Source organism: Panthera pardus, unplaced genomic scaffold (assembly GCF_024362965.1).
Source record: "Panthera pardus isolate Hobbes unplaced genomic scaffold, ASM2436296v1 HiC_scaffold_6, whole genome shotgun sequence".
NCBI classification, from domain to species: Eukaryota; Metazoa; Chordata; class Mammalia; order Carnivora; family Felidae; genus Panthera; species Panthera pardus.
Genome location: NW_026526991.1, coordinates 126,278,770 through 126,299,440, shown reverse-complemented (window position 1 = coordinate 126,299,440; position 20,671 = coordinate 126,278,770). Strand labels below are relative to the sequence as shown.

General features: G+C 35.6%; 1 pseudogene; it reads left to right on the top strand.

Annotated features, from left to right (window-relative positions):
* Window positions 1–1,038: 1,038 nt before the first annotated feature.
* LOC128775222 (U2 spliceosomal RNA) lies at window positions 1,039–1,210 on the top strand (annotated as a pseudogene).
* The last annotated feature ends 19,461 nt before the right edge of the window (window positions 1,211–20,671 follow it).

Below are 20,671 nucleotides of genomic sequence, written 5' to 3'. Positions count from 1 at the left end.
CACTGGACAACTATATGCAAAAGAATAAAACTAGACCGCTTTTTTATACATATACAGGCAAATATATGTATATATAAAGGCATATATAAAGGCAACAAAAGCAGAAATAAACATACGGAAATGTTCATAACATATATATACGTATATAAATATACACATATAAACATATATAAATGTTTATAAATGCATACATAAAGGCAACAAAAGCATAAATAAACAAATGGTACTTATGAAACAAAAAGGCTTCTGTACAGCAAAGGAAACCATCAACAAGACAGACAACCTACTGAAAGGGAGAAAATATTTGCAAATCATATAACTTATAAGAGGGTAATATGCAAAATATATAAAAACACACAACTCAATACTAAAAAACAAACAGTCCAATTAAAAGTGGGTAGAGGACATGAATATGTATTTTTTTCAAGAATGACAAATGGCCAACAAACATATGACGAGGTGCTCAATGTTACCAGTTATTGGGGAAATGCAAACCAAAACCACAATGAGATATTACCTTACCTCTGTCAGCATTGCTATTATCAAAAAGGTATGAAAGAACAAGGGTTGGTGAGGATGTGGGCAAATGGAACCCTTGCACACTGTTCGTGGGAATGCAAAATGGTGCAGCCACGATGAAAAAGAGTATGGGGTTTCCTCAAAAAAATGAAAAGTAGAACTACCAAATCATCTAGCAAACCTATTTCTGCTTACTTATCTGAAGAAAACAGAAACATTAATTCAATAAGATATATGCACCCCTATGTTCACTGCATCATTATTTATACTAGCCAAGATATGGAGGAAACCTAAACACCCACCAGTAGATAAAAGGAAGATGTGGGGCACCTGAATGGCTCAGTTGGTTGAGCATCCGGCTCTTGATTTCAGCTCAGGTCATGATCTCACAGTTTGTAGGACTGAGCCCCACATCAGGGTCTGCACTGACAGCACAGAGCCTGCTTGGGATTCTCTCTCTCCCTCTCTCTCCCTGCCCTTCCCAGTTGCATTTGCACTCTCCCTCTAAAATAAACCCTAATTGCTTCTTGGCCTTTTGGCTAAGATCATGTGTAGTATCTGTTCTTAGCAGTTTAAAATAAACCCTAAAAAAAATTTTTTTAAAGCAAGATGTGGTGTATATATGTGTGTGCACACATATACACATGTGCATGCAGTGGAATATTATTTGGGCATGAAAAATGAAATCTTGCCATTTGCAACGACATGGATGGATCTAGAGGGTATTAGGCTAACACAATAAGCCAAAGACAAATATGCTCTTTCACTTATATGTGGAATTTAAAAAAGAAAATACACAGACAAAATAAAACAGAAATAGATTTATTGATACAGAGAACAATCTGGTGGTTTCCAGAGGTGAGGATGGTAAAGGAATGGGCAAGATAGAGGACGGGGATTAAAAGGTACAAACTTTCAGTTTTAAAATGAATAAGACAGGGGATACAATGTACAGCATACAAAATATAGTTAATAATGTTACAACTTTGTATGCATTTATCTTGGTGCTCAGTTTATAATGTATATAAATGTTGAGTCATTATGTTGTACACCCAAATGTAATGTTGTTTGCCAGCCACAATTCAATAAAAAAATAAAAGGAGGTATAAGGAAAAATGCAACTGCATTTTTATTTCTTCCTTTAACCCAAAGTGGCAATCATATCAAATTTTCAAAGTCCTATGAAGATTTTCTTATATTTTTATGATTGTTTTCTATATTTTACTCTTTTTTATAGAATGTGACAGATCGTATTTCTTCTTTTTGGAATTTGTTTACTTTATTGCCTAACATATAGATATTCTATGAATATGCAAAGATAACTTGAATGGAAGATTTTGGAGGGGCCCTTTTTATATTAATTTCCATTGATACCTTAAGAATTTTTATGTAATTTCTAGGTAGTTTGGAAATTTTAGTTATGTTTTTACTACTGATTCTAGCTTAAAGTCAGTGCAGTTAGAGAAGAGATTCTGAATTACTGCAATCATTGGAATGTAATCAGGGTTTCTTCTGGTTCCAGGATATGATAATTTTTAAAAATATTTTGCACACATTTGTACAGAATGTAAATCGTTAATTGCTGGGAGATGTGTTATACATATGCCAGTTAGGTCAATGTTGGTGGTTGTGTTGATTAGAACTTCTGTATTTTCTTCTGATTTTTTTCTGCTTCTGCCAACTCTTGAGAGGAAGGAGTTAACGTTTCCAACTGTAATTTGATCGTGGATTAGTCCATGACTTCTTTTGGTTCTACTAACTTTTGTTCTTCATAGTGTCAAACTAAGTTTTTACACGGATGTCCTCCTTTGACTTTGGCTTATCCATACCTCTAGACTTTGTTGTTCCAAGGAAATGAAATGCTGCTTGAAACTTTCAGGAGCCCTGTAATTTACTTTTAGAACTATCTACATCTGCTACTTACATTACCTCTTGTGTTCTTTCTTAAATCGCTCCAAATGGCACTAAATTTGGAAGACAGAGTTTCCTTCTGTGTTGAAATTGTGGCTATATCCTACTTTCATTGAAGACAATGTTTTATTTTTAGTTTTATTTTTGCAGGTTTTGTAGAGCTTCCATGAGTGTAGACTAGAAATATCTACATTTGATGTCATTAGCACCAGCAGTCTCAAGAATAATGGACTTTAGAGTTATATAGATATAAATGCAAAATAGTCTTCCCCTTAGTACCTGATGCATTAAAAATGTTTATTTTTATTTTACCAAACGGGAACATTCCTCTTAGAGTGGTTTTTAAAGGCAGGAGGGCAGAAGATTGCTAATAGCTGACTCAAGCATTATTGGCAATTGCTGAGGTTTTACCTCTCCAAGATGCAGAGACTTCCGCTTTTGAGCTGTTTGTGGCATTGCTTTTGAGGCAAACTATGTTACATGGAGTCTGGGCATTTGAGAACTGGTATGTCGTTTCACCACTTTAATGAGGGGCAAGAATTGTTTAATATAGATCATTATTTAAGCAGCATTCTCATTTTAATCAATTTATAAATTATGTACAGTAATTTATATTCCTATAGAAGAATAGCATGTAGAGATTTATTTTGTTGGTATGAAATCCTAGGGAACAGTGTGCTGCAGTAACATACCTGAAACCATTTTATGAGTTCCTATCCACCTGCTCCAGGAAGAAGCAACAGTTTTCATAATTAGACTTACAATCTTTGCTTCTCAAACCAGAAGTGCACTATTTTGTGGAGTTGGTTCATCAGTGGAAGGTACGTAACATCCATCTTGCAACTAACTTTAGTTAGAACCTTTAATTAATGGCCAAAGAATCTGCTTTATCTTTTAAAAGGATAGAATCTAATTGTGATTCAAATTAAACAGTCTAATGAAAGTGACCACAAAGCAATTGATCAAAACTAATGGGTGAGTAGTTTTGCCTTCATTAAATAAACCTCTTGTTTCTTTAGCATAAATGCCTTAAGGTACTTAACTCAGGTTATCGATCTATCAGAACCTCTAAAGGAACAATAGCCATTATTGTTGGGGCTATTTCTAAAAAAGAGAATTGAGCTAAAAAAACTTTAAGGTCCATCTTCTTCTCACTTTTCTATTCAACAAACGTTTATAACATTTCTTAAGTATAATATACGTTGGGGATAAAAATGAATAATACAGCCCAGCACAATAGAAGGCAGAACAGTAAAAAGAACGGTGAATTTTGCCATCTTGAAATGATCATTTTCAATGGATCCTATTCTTCATGCTTTTCTTCCAAAATGTCCTTTCTAAATAATAACTTAATAAAAACTTCTCTTTTTTTGTATTATGCATGGTGTGTTGACTCTCATTATTATTAAAGCTGTAGATTATAATAAGCAGTATTATTTAGCTTACCCTAGTATTTAGGGCAAAGAATGAGGAGGTTCATGGTAACTGGGATTTGAATCGGTGGGATAATTTTCAGTAGGCTCCCTCTCTCACTCATATATATAAGTTTATATATAACTTCTATATAAGTTTATATATAACTCGTATATAAGTTTATATTCTCCATCTCATTTTCTCACTCCTCAACACAGGAATTGTAAGCAGCTAAAGTTATATGTAGTTATAAGCAGAGCCATTCAAAATTCACCCAAGCTTCAGTCCACAATTTGTTTGGGGGACTAAACAACAGATTAGACTCTTGAAAGACTCTTGAACGCATTCTATGGAAATATGGGTGACTACCGAGAATATTTTTTTAATGACAATATATTTCTCTTCTTACTTTGCTTATCCCCTCTCCCAAACAAAGTATCTAAACCGTCTCATGGTAGAACAGATAAATTACCATATAAAAAAGCTGTATTTTATTTTAAGATAGAATTCAACATCTCCATGTCTTTTAATTGTAAGAAATATAAGATTATATAGATTATATTTGGGAGAAAAAATACTAACCAAAAATACAAGGAATAAAGTATGAAATTAAAAATGACAGACTGCTTACCACAAAACAAATCTTCAGAGAAAGAATTTATACTAGTTCTGGGTATTTTTTAATTAAAGAGACGGTTGGTCTTTTAAAATATTATTCTAACAAATCCTTATTTCAAAGTGTTTGCTTTTATGTTTACCTTTTTTCCTGAAAAATTATGAAAAATTCTATAAATTCTTAAATACAATTTTTTTAAGTTTGTTTATTTTCTATTTGAGAGGGAGAGAGCACAAGCAGAGGAGGAGCAGAGAGAGAGAGAGAGAGACAGACAGACAGACAGACACTGAATCCAAAGAAGGCTTCAGGCTCTGACCTGTCAGCACAGAGCCCAACGCAGAACTCAAACCCACAAACAGTGAGATCGTGACCTGAGCCGAAGTCTGACACTTAACTGACTGAGCTACCCAGGCACCCCTCTATAAATTCTTTATAGAAGAAAGAAAAATCTACTGAAAATATGGTAATTTGCTTTCCTTATTTATGTTTACCATATTATAAGTACTTTTCTTAGTCTTTCCTTTAATATGTTTTCCTATGTCAAAGCAAAAATTTACAATAGACTTCCACAACCATAAATTGTTGCTCAATTATTCTCAATAAGTCCCAAGCCACCCTATATGCCAGGCATTGTTGTAGACAGTTGGGATTTGTGAGTGAGCAAGACAAGAATCCCTAACCTGTGTTAGGCTTATGTTCCAGAAGGACAAAACAGATCATCCACAATATATGTGATAAGCTAATAACTTAGACCGAATGTTAGTAATTTTATGTATGTATGTTTGTATGTATGTTTCAACACTAATGTTTTTTTTTTAATTTACTTTTTCTTTCCAACTTTTTATTTAAATTCCAGTTAACGTACAGTGTAATATTGGTTTCAGGAGATTTCAGTGATTCATAACTTACATACAACACCCAGTGCTCATCCCAACAAGTGCCCTCCTTAATACTCATCACTTATTTAACCCAACCCTTCTCCACCTCCCCTCTAGTAACCCTGTTTGTTCTCTATAGTTACGAGTCTGTTTCCTCGTTTGCCTTTCTTTTTTTCTTCCATTACACTCTGTTCACATATTTTGTTTCTTAAACTCTACATGAGTGAAGCTATATGGTATTTGTCTTTCTCTGACTAATTTATTTGGCCTAGCATAATACTCTCTATCCCTTCCATGTCATCGCAGATGGCAAGATTTCATTCTTTCTGAAGGATCAGTTATATATAATAGAATACACACACACACACACACACACACACACACACACACACCCCACATCTTCTTTATCCATTCATCAGTTGATGGACATTTGGGCTCTTTCCATACTTTTTGTTTATTGTTGATAATGCTGCTATAGACATCAGGGTGCATGTGCCCCTTCAAATCAGTATTTCTGTATCCTTCAGGTAAATCCCTAGTAGTGCAATTGCTGGATCATAGGACAGTTCTATTTTTAACTTTTAGAGGAACCTGTACACTGTTTTCTGGAGTGGCTGCACCAGTTTGCATTCTCATCAACAGGGAAAGAGGGTTCTCCTTTCTTTGCATCCTTGCCGGCACCTGTTGTTTCCTGTGTTGTTAATTCTGACTGGTGTGAGGTGACACCTCACTGTGGTTTTGATTTGTATTTCTCTGACGGTGAGTGATGGTGCATGTCTCTTCATGTGTCTGTTGGCCTTGTGTATATCCTCTTTGGAAAAATGTCTATTCATGTCTCCTGTCAATTTTTTAACTGGATTATTTGATTTTGAGGCATTGAGCTTTATAAGTTCCTTATATATTTTGGAAATTAACCCTTTATCAGATAGGTTATTTGCAAATATCTTCTCCCATTCCATAGCAATGTGATAGGCCATGGGGGCAAAAAAGTTGAAGAGGTTTAAGGAAAGTCAAGAGTATGAAAGGCAGGGTGAGAAGTGAATGTAACTGGGGAATCCAAGTAGGCCCTATTGCGAGGGTGCTATTTGGGCAAAGACTTGAGGTCAGTGAGGGTCTAACCTGTGCAGCAGTCTGAAAGAAAAACTTGCCAGGTGAAGGGGCAGTGACTGCAAAGGTTCTTACTCAAAGGTGAGGTTTCCAAGGAACATGAAAGAGTCCAGGGGACCTGAAGCAGAGCAAACAAGAAGAATCACAGGAGCAGAGCTGAGAGAGGCTGTGTACCAGGGGTGCACAAAACCTTAGTGTGCATAACAATTACCACAGAGCCTGTTCAAGATCCCTAGGACTCCCTCCCAGAGGTTCCTATTGAGAAGGTCAGGCCTAGGGCTCTGAATTTTAACTAGCACAACTCACTCAACACTGAGGATTTGGACATCAGCGCTACTCAGTAAGTACTCTGAGAAGTACTTAAGGGCCATTGTAAAAACATTGGCTTTTATTAGGAGTAAAATCAGATTTACTGCATGGTTTTGAGCAGACAAGTGTCAGAGCCTGACTTAAATTTTAAACCAGTCATTTTGGTTGCTGTGTTGAGAGTAGGAAATAGAACAATGAAAAGATCCAATAGCAAATAAGCCACTTAAGAGCAATCCAGGTGACAGATAATGGTGGTGTGGATGAGAATGACAGTAGAGGGGATGGTGAAAGTGCATTCTGGGTAATTTTCAAAGTAAAACCAAAACATTTGGTAACAATTTGTAAGTGGATAGTGGAAGCAGAACAGGCATCAAAAATGATCCCAAGTCTTTTGCTCTGTACAAGTCAAAGTTCGTTGATGTTGGTGGGAATGCAAACTGGTGCAGCCACTCTGGAAAACAGCATGGAGGTTCCTCAAAAAATTAAAAATAGAACTACCCTACGACTCAGCAATAGCATTGCTAGGAATTTATCCAAAGGATACAGGAGTGCTGATTCATTAGGGGCACATGTACCTCAATGTTTATAGCAGCACTTTCCAACAACAGCCAAATTATGGAAAGAGCCTAAATGTCCATCATCTGATGAATGGGTAAAGAAGATGTGGTTTATATATACAAGGGAATACTACCTGGCAATGAGAAAGAATGAAATCCTTCCATTTGCAACAATGTGGATGGAACTGGAGGGTATTCTGCTTAGTAAAATAAGTCAGCCAAAGAAAGACAGATATCATGTTTTCACCCATGTGTGGAACTTGAGAAACTTAAGAGAAGACCATGGGGGAAGGGAAGGGGAAGACAGTTTCAAACAGAGAGGGAGGCAAACCATAAGAGACTCTAAATACAGAGAACAAACTGAGGGTTGATGGGGGGGGGCAGGGTAGAAGGGAAAATGGGTGATGGGCATTGAGGAGGACACTTGTTAGGATGAGCACTGGGTGTTGTATGTAAGCGATGAACCACGGGAGACTACCCCAAAAACCCAGAGCACATCATATACACTGTATGTTAGCTGACTTGACAATAAATTATATTATTTAAAAAAAAGGCTGTAAACAGAAAAAAAAAGATCCCAAGTTTTTTGCTCTGTACAAGTCAAAGTTTCTAATCAACAGAGACGTGAAAAGCCAAAAGAAAAGAAAATTTGAATGATAAGACCAGGAGTTCCATTTTGGAAATAGAAACCTTGAGATGTCTATAGAACATGTAAGTGGGGAGTCAAGCTGACAGTTGGAAATACATCTGAAGTTTGTGAGAGAGGTCTGAATTTAAAAATACACTTTTGGGAGTCATTACTATACAGATGAATGAGCTGAAACAAGGAAATAAATGGAGAAGAGAAGAAGCCCCAAAACTAGTCTTGGGGCTCCTCCACATCTGTCAGAAAGGGAAGACTGGAGGGAAGGGAAGAAAGTAAGAGAACCACAAGAGTACTCTAGGAGTCAAGCAAGAAAAGTTCAGCAGGGAAAAGAGGTTCTCCCACACACAGTGGGAGTCTAGGCTCTGAACTGGCATCGGTCCAGTTTTTAGTTTCCTCCTTTAAACCAGAGGAAGCAGACCAGACCTTATTTGCAAATTATTATGCATATCTGTTCTCACTTCTCTGCGGAATATGTGAAGGACTGACACAAGGCATTCTTCTAAGTCAGAACTAAGACAGCAAAGTGGTGAGCCCTACTCATAAAAGCTAAAAGGTGACTGAAAACCCACAGACTCCTGTGACAAGAGATGAGGAGCAGACACATAAACTTCTGAGGTCCAAAGGAGACATTTGGGTGAGACTCTTTGGGAAATTAGGACATTCAAAAACAGCCATATATATGGGCGAATTTAGAAAGCTATGCACAGCCCAGGCAGAACCCACACCAAACACATTACAATGAAACTTTCAAAAGTCAACGAGGATGAGAATTTTGAAAGTAGCCAGAAGCAATTCATCATGTATAAGGGATCCTCAGTAAGGTGATCAGCTGCTTTTCTCATTAGAAACCTTGGGGCGCCTGGGTGGCGCAGTCGGTTAAGCGTCCGACTTCAGCCAGGTCACGATCTCGCGGTCTGTGAGTTCGAGCCCCGCGTCAGGCTCTGGGCTGATGGCTAGGAGCCTGGAGCCTGTTTCCGATTCTGTGTCTCCCTCTCTCTCTGCCCCTCCCCCGTTCATGCTCTGTCTCTCTCTGTCCCAAAAATAAATAAAAAAAAAAAACGTTGAAAAAAAAAAAAAAAGAAAAAAAAAAGAAACCTTGGAGACGAGGTGGTGAGATAACATATGTAAGGTGGTGAATGAAAGAAAAAAATCCTATCATCTGAGAATCTTATATCCATTAAAACTTTCCTTAGAAATGAAGGAGAGAGTACTAGGATCTCAGATAAACAAAAAATGAAGGAGTTACGTCTCACTAACCTTGACCTACAAGATAGGTTAAGAGAGTATCTTTAGGTTGAAATAAATGGATCCTGCACTATAACTTACAGCCATATAAAGAAACGAAAACAAATGCAAATATGAAAGCAGTATTATTTTAATTTTGGTTTGTAATTACACTTTTTATTTTCTACACTATTTAAAAAAACACAAAAATAATGATAAATATGTGTTATTGGGTATAGTATAAGAAGATGTAATTTGTGAAACAACATAAAAAAGGATACAGCTATATAGCTTTTTTGTTTGTTATTATGTGATTGAAGTTAAGTTGGTATCCTTTCAAAATAGATTGTTATTAACTTTAGGAGGTCATATGTAAATCTCATGGCAACCTCAGAGAAAATAGCTGTAGAATATATACAAAAAGAAATGAGAAGGGAATTAAAACGAGTCACTATAAAAAATCAAGTAGGCACCAGCCCTCTAGAGTCTCCAGTCTCCAGGGTAAGGTTCCCCTCCCCCACCATTCCTGCCGTGGGTTCTCCAGGTGTCCACAGTCCCCTCTGATCCACCTCTTGTCTTTCCCCATCCTCCACACCTGGCGCTGGTCTTACACCCCACTTCCTGCCTTAGCCCTTCACCCTCCACGGCAAGGTGTCTTGGCCGCAGGTGCCAAGAATGACAGTGGAGGAAAACTTTGGGAGAAACGCAGTTGGTGTCCAATAGCAGCAGCAGGTCTGGGGTCGTGCCCGGGAAGCTTCCATCACAGGCAACAGTGTCCATACTTGCAACGCGTCGGTAGTCATGGCTGGTGTCGGCCCCAAGGCAGTGGCACTGTGGCCACCCTGTCATTCCCCCCTCCTCCCCACCCCCCACCCAGATACCCTTTCACTCAAAGGTTTAAAGACCCTTGGGGGTGCCTGTCAGCCTCCAGTGGGGGTGGTTGGGCCATTGTGGAGACAGGAGACCAACCCCCAGGCCCTAGGTGTTGGCTAGGAACATGATTCTTTGGTTCTTGGGGACCTCCAGAGGGTGCTACCTGGAGGGGAAAAAATCAACTAAATACAGAAGGCAGTAAGAGAGAAAACAAAGAACAAAAACTACAAGGCATATCAAATATTTAAATGGCAAAAATAAATCTCTCCTTGTTAGTAATCAATTTAAATGTAAATGGATTAAACTTAACAAAAAAAGACAAAGATAGGCAGAATAGACTTAAAAAAACATGATCTAACTATAGTTTCTTAGCTTCTCTATCCCAAATCTTACCTTCCCTCATTCTGAATATGGGTTGTATGGTTTATAGTGGTCTATCAAAAGCTAAGGTCCCTGGTAACCATCCAGCAGTTTAGAAGGCACACAATAGTGCTCTGAAGAGTAGCCTCAAACAATTACCACACAACATCCTTTCAGTTCCCTTTCTAAAGCATATACTTTAGTCAACCAAAACACAGGACGAACCCCACTGCAACAATTTAATAAAATTATAAGAGCAAAAAGTTATATTTTCAAAATACCAAAACCTAAAGACAAATAGTTTGAAAGTGAATGTAACGAAAAATATATTCCATGTAAATAGTGACAAAAAGAATGGACTTTGAGTAACAATTTCTTACAAGAGAAAAACAAGGACATTATACATTGCTACAAAGTCACCTCATAACGAAAATGTAATAATCATAAACATTACATGCACCAATAAAACAGTGACCCCCAAAATATATAAAGGAAACATTGATATAATTTCAGGAAGAAATATATAGCTCTGCAATAATTGGAGACTTCAGTACTCCACTTCCAATAATGGATATAAAAACCAGACAAGATTAATAAGGAGCTAGGGGACTTGAACAATACTACAAGCCAGCTGGACCTAAGTGATATTCATAGAATATTCTACCCACCGACAGCTGAATACACATTTTTCTCAAATGCACATGGAGCATTCTCCATGAGAGACCGTATGGTAGATCACGGAAAAGCCTTAATAAATTGTTAAAAATTGATGTTACACAAAGCATATTTTCAGATTAAAAAATAAAACTCAAAGTCAAAAACAGAGGGAAACCGGAGAATTCACAAACAGGTGGAAATCGACCAACACACTTTTAAGCAACAAATGAGTCAAGAAGGAATCACAGGAGAAACAGAATGACGTCTGGAAACAAACAAAACACGACATATCAACATTTGTGTAATGCAGCCAGTTGTAAGAGTAAAATTTTTTAATGTAAATGCATCCATTAAAAAAGAGGAAGAATCTCAAATCAGTACCCTAACTTTACACCATAACAAATGAGAAAAGGAAGGATAAACTGAACCCAAAGCTAGCAGAAGGATGGAAATGCAGATGAAATGGGTACATTTCTAGAAATATGCAATGTACCAAAACTTACTCCAAAAGAAAGTGAAAACTGGAATAGATCTATAACTAGTAAGAAGATTGTTCCCAACAACAACAAAAAGACCTGGACACTATGGCTTCACTGGTGAATTCAGCAAACATTTAAAGAAGAATTATCACCTATGCTTCTCAAACTCTTTCAAAAAATCAAAAAGGAGGGAGCACTTTCTAACTCATTCTATGAGGCTACCATTGCTACAATACCAAAGCCAAAGACACTGCAAGAAACCTACACACCAATATCCCTCATGATTACTGATACAGAAATCGTCAACAAGATTCTCGTGCAGAATACAGCAGCATGTTAGAAAAAATATATACCATGAACAAGTGGATTTATTATTGGATGCAAAGATGGTTCAACATATAAAATATGTCATTATAATATAACACATGAATAGAATGAAGTCATAAAACTGCATAAATATCTCAATCTTTAAAACAAAAGCATTTCCAAAAATCTGACATCCTTTCATGATTAAAAATAAAAATAATAAACCAGAAATAGAAACATCCTCAACATAATAAAGGCCATTTTGAAAAATCCACAGCTAACATATTTAATGCTTTCCCTCTAAGATCAGGAACAAGACAAAAATGTCTTTACTTTTTTCTTTTAATGTTTGTTTGCTTATTTTGAGACAGAGTACATGAGAGTGCTGGAGGGGCAGAGAGAGAGGGAGAGAGAGAGAGAATCCCAAGCAAGCTCCATGCTCAGTGCAAAGCCTAACATGGGGCTCCATCTGTGAGATCTTGCCCTGAGCCCAAATCAAGAGTTGGATGCTTAACCCACTGATCCACTCAGGCGCTCTAAGAATGTCTTTACTTTTGACACATTTATTCAGCATAGTGTGGCTCTGATCAGAGCAATTAGGCAGAAAATAATTAATCAAAAAGAAAAGAAAAAATACATAAAAGTAACCCACATTAGAAAGGAAGAAGTAAAATTACTTCTGTTAATAGATGACATGATCTTATATGTAAAGATTACATATAAGATTGCAGCAATAAGCTAGTAGAACTCAAACAAATTCAGCAAAGTTGCAGAACAGAAAAACAAAAATCAGTTGTATTTCTATTCACTGGGAATGAACGATCTTAAAATGAAATTAAGAAAACAATTTCAATTTACCATATCATTAAAAAGAATAACATACTTAGGAATAAATTCATCCAAGAAGGCAAAAAAACAAAAAAACAAAAACAAAAACAAAAAAACAAACTGGTACACTAAAAACTACAAAACTGAAATAAACTAAAGAAGATGAAAATGAAATGAGATTTTCTCTGCTCATGGATCAAAAAACACAATGTTTTCAAAAAGTCTTCCTGTTCCCATTCACCTTGAATTGTTACATTTCCACGTTTTCATAATTTTATGAAATGCTGGTCAATATAGGACACAAGATTGAAAGTTTCAGCCAAGGCAGTTTGTCATGTTTAAAATGTTATTTTTGTTTGGTTTGGGAGGGGGGGGTCTTTGAGTATAGCTCACATTTCTTTCTAGTGCTATAGAGTAAATTATATAGGAAAAAACTACGGTCAAAGGAATAGCAAATTATCTTGGAAAATAAGAGTGGTGACATGTTTTTGGTTCTCACAAATACCGTCTTAATAATATAGATTGCTAGATTGAATTGTATTGTATATTTTTCACTAAATGCATTAGGGGAATTTTTACTATTTCCTTTAAAGATGATTATAGTTTTCACTGAAGTTCTTGTTTTGAAATACATACATGTATATTTAATATCCAAAGTTTCTGCATTATTGAAAAAAAATGTCCATGGTTCTAATGCTAGCTCTAATGCTTTTTTAAAAAATTTAATCTTATGTGTAGGTTTTAATTTTGCAAAGCATCATGCAAGATACACAGAGTAAGTTTTTTAAATTTAGGTATACCCATTAGATCCTATATGCTATTCAGCTTTATCATTATTTGAAAGAGTTTACTGGGAATCCTAAATTGTTCTACAAACTTGAGCATGAAAAACTAATCGCAGAGTCCAAAAGGTATTAGAGAATTTGTCAAAGATTATGAGATTTTTGCACACATTTCTCTTTTTCACTCCAATCTCAGCAAAAAGCAGGAGTTTAATGCACATAAACCACTGCCAAGTGACATTCTGTATCTGCTTTCCCAAGTACATTTCAATCTGCCATATGCCAAAGATATTTCTATGCATTAATCCCAATTATGTGATAATATCTATTTGTAGAGTTCAACAAACAGTTCTGTGGGATGAGTAGCCACATTTTGTAAGCAAATTGGCTGCAGAAACAACTACCCATATGAAAATAGTAACAAAATTAAAGCGTGCAGTAACTTTGTAAGTCAGGGAAACTTTAGCATTTTATTATGAGAATTGTGGCTTTCCCATAATATGGTTTCTATGGTTTTAATTTTCAAGGGTCTACACTTTGGAAGGTCATAAATAACAGTAACAAAAACAGAAGACCACTGATTCATTCCAAGATAGAGGAAAATGAGTATCCAACCATGAACTTATCTTTCCTAATGAGGAATTAAGAAGGAACATGTAGACATTTTTAAGGTACATGCAATAAATGCCTGATTTATACATTTTCGAATAAAGCTCAGAGAGACAGTGGAAATCAAAAGGAGATGAATTTTCTTTTTTGCACACAATTTCAGTCCCCAAATTACGAGAAGCAAAAATAAAACCAATGAACCAGCCTTATAAGAAATGAAGTGGGAGTGGGAGGGACAATCCTTTCCTCAGTAAAAATGGTAAAATTTTGAAGAAGCACTAAATTGACATCCTGAGCCTCTTCTGGAAATATACCTGTCACATTCATTTAATTTTAAGAAATTCCTGAAAGTGATGCTCATTTGTCTGTCTTGTTCTTAAGGTGTGGATCTGTTCTTAAGGCGCAGACAGCAATGAAGGTGCACAGTCTTTGAGTAATATGTTTGTAAACTGATTCTTAGTTTCCAATCTGGCAGGTTATTGTTGTCTTACTCTGCTGGACTACTTAGTCTATCACCTCGATGCTCAATATTCTCACTCCCATTTATTAAATTTCTTCTTAATTTTTTTCCTTCCTCTCCATAATGTACTCACAACTCTGGTCTTTGGTATCAGATAATTCTTTTTCTTTCCCATCCAATTAATTTTTTTGCTTCCTTTCCCCCAATATACTTCCTTTTATGATATAGAACTGTCACATTATCCCATAGCATTTTAATGCTTTTGTTCTCTTCTTGTATATTTTTCATGTTTGTTTGCAACAAGAATGGGCATTTTAGCTTTCAATTTTCTAGAGACTGTTTGCCTAAGTAATGTCACAGGAGTTTTTTAAACAGCTTGATTCTGAATTCATACTCTTTTGGTGACTATGATTCTAAGAATACTGTGAAATTTGGGGCAATGTGAATTTTGGAATGACTTTTGATACAAAAGTAAGAGAAGATGAGAACTTAGGTTAAGAATTTACTTTAAAAATGTTTTTTTTCATGTCCCAAGGAAAATTAAATTCCATGAATGGGACTACCAGTTTAATTATATATTAGGGTTATAGCTGTAAATAACTGAAACCCCAACAGTCATTTAAATAAAGAGAGATATACAGTTAATTTCCTCATATAACAAAAAAGTCCAAAGATCAGCAATCAAGGATGATGCAACTGTTCAACAATGTCATTGATCGAAACTCCTTCCACCTTTTCACTCTTTGATGTGAAGGCCTTAATAATCCTAGATCATTAGCTATGGGCCTTAACAGGTCATTTTCTAGACCAAACAAAAAGGGAAGAAGCAGAAGATCAAAGGGAGAAAAGAATTTTCTCCTTGAGGAACAGGGACTCAATTTGGCTAAGTCTCATGATCCAAAAATGTATCCCTCATCGTCTTCACCTGAATTTTGGCTGGAAGAAGTGAGTATTTTAACTTTCCAGACTCCTCAGTTAATAAAGACAATAAACAAGTGACTTGCTCACGGTTTCTGAGTAGCCAATTCATAGTCCCCTTCTGTTAATGGCAGGTCCATCAAAAACTAATGCCTCCCTTCCATTGTAGGGCTATTGCAGAGAAATCCCTGCCTAGATAGAAACTAAGTATTACTGTTTACCGTCACAATGCTCACTATATTCAGGAGGCACCATGTATGGAATACAAGCAAAAGTGATGACTGTTACTTTGAGGCCAGAGTTTTGGGGGAATGCTAGATTTATTTTCCATACCCAATGCTGTTGATTGACCATTCGGGTCCCCCTAGCCCCAAAGGATATGTGCTCTTTCTTCTAGAGAAACCCCAGAGAGTAACTTGTCCCCACTTGCCATGTGAGGACACAGAGACCAGGTGACTGTCTCTAAATCAGGAAGCAGATTCTCACCAGACACTGAATCTTCTGGCACCCAGATCTCTTGTACTTTCCACCCTTCAAAACTGTGATAAATAAATTTCTGTTGTTTATAAGCCACCCGATATATAGTAATTTGTTACAGCAGTCCAAATGGACTAAGACACCTGTCCTTCAACTGCCAGGGGGAAAGGATTCTGTGATTCGCGGCAACAGTGGAGCCACAAGATGAAAGAACTGTTGGTTTCTAAATTTCTATGTCTAGGAGAGTTACTATTGACAGTAACTCTTGCATATGAATATTCTGGGGGTAAGAAATAGTTCTCTATTTCATTAATCCACTGAAAGTTAGGGGTTCTGACAGTTTCAAATAAACACTCCAGATATGTTCTTTTAGGTAGTGTGTAATGTTAATATTTAATACGGATTTTATAATCTTAGTAGGGTTTTGTCTTTCCAACCATACCCTCTACTAGCAAAGATTTCTATTCTTCCTTAGTGTTCTACTCATGCTTCATGGTTACCAAGCCAAGGTAAGAAATTTCCTTCTTTTGTTTTCCTTGCACTATAACTGAGGAAACCTAATGACAGGTTGGGACTGCATATTTACAAATGGTTATCCTTAAGGTCTATATAATATTTATCAAAGAGTTGCAAATTGTATTATTACCAATAATGTGGCCTTTTAAGGGAACAATACATACTGCTTTTGCTGTAACCATTCTATTACATACTTTTGTGTTCAAACACAGAGAAAAATGTATCAGTTCTGTATTTCACACACACACACACACACACACACACACACACACACACACACACACAGCTTAACTTGTAGGTGATGATGGATTGTGTGGAGAAAAATAGATGGAAAACATAAATGTGATATGTCTCAGCAAAGATTTATCTTCTAATCTCTGTAATACTGAGCATTGGTTGACAACAGTATACAAGTCATTGGGTAAAACAAAAACTAAAAGTACACAAGTCCAAGAAAATCACCAAACCTGGACTGAAAAAGCAACTATCAAAATGATACTAACATATTTAAAACAACACTAATATATGAATTTCTGGGTTAGCATGTGAATACACTTGGTGTCCTTACTGTTAACAACTAAATACCAGTGTCAAATCTGTAAAGATGGTCCAAAAGTTTTTAAAAAATTCACTATTAACTGATATTAAAGATAAAAATACTAAAAAGTAAAAATATTACTGTGCCATAGAAATTAAAAGGATCTTAACAGATTACTATAAACAATTATTTACAGATCTGATACGATAAGAGAAATAAATTCCCAGAGTCATGCAATTTATCAAGACTAAAATATGAAGAAATAAAAAATCTTAACATCTGTAACAAACAAGTAAAGATAATGAATGAGGAAGCAATAACTTTGCAACAATAAAGTCAAAACCAGATGGCTTCAATGATAGATATTACTTCACCTTTAAAGACTAATTAATGCCAATAATTCTCAAAATTTCCCACAAAATTGAAGAGTAAGGAATACTTTCCAACTCATTTTATGAGACCAGAATTACTATACTATCAAACCCAAACAAAGACATTGCAAGGAAAGAAAACTATAGGCCACTATCTTTGAAGAACATAGATGCAAAAATCCTCAACAAAGTATAAGTAAACGGAAATCAACAACTTGTTAAAAGGATCATACACCATGACCATGTAGGAAGTATCCTTGAGATGCTGGTACAAAAATCAATTATGTGATACATATCATTAACATAACAAAGGACAAAAATCACATAATCATCTCAATAGATGCAGAAAAAGGATTTGGGGGGTGCCTGGGTGGCTTAGTGGGTTAAACGTCCAACTTCAGCTCAGGTCATGATCCCACAGCTCGTGAGATCAAGCCCTGCATCAGGCTCTGTGCTGACAGCTCCGAGAATGGAGCCTGCTTCGGATTCTGTGTCTCCCTCTCTTTCTGGTCCCTTTCCCCTCTTGTGTTCTGTCTCTCAGAAACAAATAAACATTTAAAATTTTTTTTAAATTAAAAACAGAACCATGATATGACCCAGCAATCCCACTGGGAATAAATCTATATATTAAACCAAATAATTTAAATCAGCATCTCAAAAAGATATTAATACTCCCATATTCATTGCAGCATTATTCACAATAGTCATGACATTGAAACAACCTATATGTCCATTGACAAATGAATAAAGAAAATGTGGTATGCAACGGAATATCATTCAACCTTAGAGGGAAATCCTGCAACATGGATAAGCCTGGAGGACATTATGCTAAATGAAAAAATCCAATAACAGAAGGACAAATCTTGCATTACTCTACTTACAAGAATAATCTAAAACAGTCAAAATGCTAGAAGCAGAGAGTGGAATGGTTATTACCAAGGTTGGGAGGAGGGGAAATGGGGAGTTTGGTTCCTAAATTTTCATTTGTGCAAGATAAATAAAAGCTAAAATCTTCAGGAAGTGATTATGTCTATGGTTAACAATACTGTCTTGTACATTTAAAAATGTTAAAGGATAGCTCTCACATTAAGTATTCTTATCACCATAAAAACAATTATTTAGAAATCAAAAAATGTTATTTTACTGGGGTACACAGGTGGCTCAGTTGGTTAAGCATCAGACTCTTGATTTCAGCTCAAGTCACGATCTCAGGGTTTGTGAGATTAAGCCACACTTAGGGCTCTGCCCTGACATGTGGAGCCTGCTTGGGATTCTCTCTCCCTCTGTCTCTACCCCTTCCCCCAGGTACATATGCACACTCTCTCAAAATAAACAAACATTAAAAAAATGTTATTGCACCAAGCAACTGCAAATTAGTAATTTTATAACAATCACAAGCAGATTAAACAAAGGATTAGAAATGAGGAGAGCAGAAATTAGAGGCACTAAAAAAATACAAAGTTCATCGGAAGTTATTAATGTGCTTTTGAGCTTGATACTTAGAGAAAAACATGGTAGAGGAAAGTTACTAGTAGAAATAAAGGTAGGATTTTTTTTTTTTCAAAGCAAACAGAACATGGCTTCAGTAGAAGGTAAAGAAAACAACTTGAAAATTAAAAAACAGAACTCCTAAGTTCATATAAACACAACTTGAGTTTGTGGAGTACTACAAATTCGTTATCTTATTTATAGCATTGATTACATAACTGTATATGGTTTGCCAAATTGATCAATCTGGACACATGAGGATGAATTTAAATGTATGTAAATCATAGTTTAATAAAACTACTTAAAACATTTATAGAAAGCAAACTGACAGCAAATTAGGAGTAGAAGCAAAGATTTTCAATTTGGTAAAGTATTTCTATAAAAACCTATAACTAACATCAAACTTAATGAAAGGAGACTGAAGGGCGCCTGGGTGGCTCAGTTGGTTAAGCATCTGACTTTGGCTCAGGTCATGATCTCAGGGTTCATGAGTTTCAGCCCTGTATCCAGCTCTGTGCTGACAGCTGGAGCCTGGAGCCTGGAGCCTGGCTTGGATTCTGTGTCTCCCTCTCCCTCTGCCCCTCCCCTGCTCATGCTCCGTGTCTCTCTCTCTCTCTCTCTCTCTCTCTCTCTCTCTCTCTCTCAAAACTAAACAAACATTTTAAAAAATTATAAAAAATGACAGAAGACTGAATACTTTCCTCTTAAGTTTGGGAGTAAACCAAGAACCTCCCTTTCATCATTTCTATCCAGTACTATAATGGAAATCTTTGCCAGTGAACAAAGGAGTATAAAGAAATAAAAAGTGTAAGGATTGGAAGAAAAGAACAAAAGTATATTTACTCTGAAATGATGATAGGGTACCTGAAAAATTCTAATAAAACTACAAAAACACTTAAGGAATAATTTAGAAAGGTCATACCAAAAAAAGTAAATGTTAAAAAAAAAAAGACATATGTAAATAAACTAGCAATGAGCAAAAGGGAAAAGTAATTTTAAAACTGTATTATTTACAATAGCATTTAAAAGTATAAAGTATTTAGAAATAAATTATATAAATACAGCCTTGAATATTGAGTAATTTAAAAATGTAGAGCTATGCCATATTGATGGACCAGAAAACTCCATCTTGTTAGGATTATAATTCACAAAGTGATTAGCTAATTGCAAAATTTACATAGAAAATGAAAATGACTTAAAATAATGAAAACTATTGTAAGACAACAAAAAATTGGAGAACTTACACTAACAGATATTCAGAGAGTGTGTTATTAAGAATAAATGGAATGTAAAAAAGTAGAAAGATACCCATTCATGTATAATCAAGTTATTTTGAAAAGAAGTGTCATAGCAATTCAACAGGTAAGGGAAAACTTTTTCAACTACTTATTCTAGAGCAACTAGATATCAAACAGAAAAAAAGATGCATTTCTACCTCTATTTCAAACTGTGCACAAAAATTAATTTTAGATGTGTCATAGATTAAATGAAAGCTTAAAAGTATCAGACTTCTAGAAGAAAATCATTGGAGGCTATTTCTATGATCTTAGGTTAAACAGAGAGATTTTCTTTTAGGTTAGATACAAAAAACACAAACTTAAAAAATAGAATTGTTAAGTTGATAATTGGTAAATTTAACACCAACAAAATTAAAACTTGTGCTTGCCAAAAGATACCACTAAGAAAATGAATAGGAGAGCTACATATTGGGAAATACTATTCTCAAAACATCTATCAGGCAAAGGTGTTGTATATAGGATATATACACACATCTTACAACTCAAAAATGGAAAAAAGGCATATAAATTTTTAAATGAGTAAAAGATTTG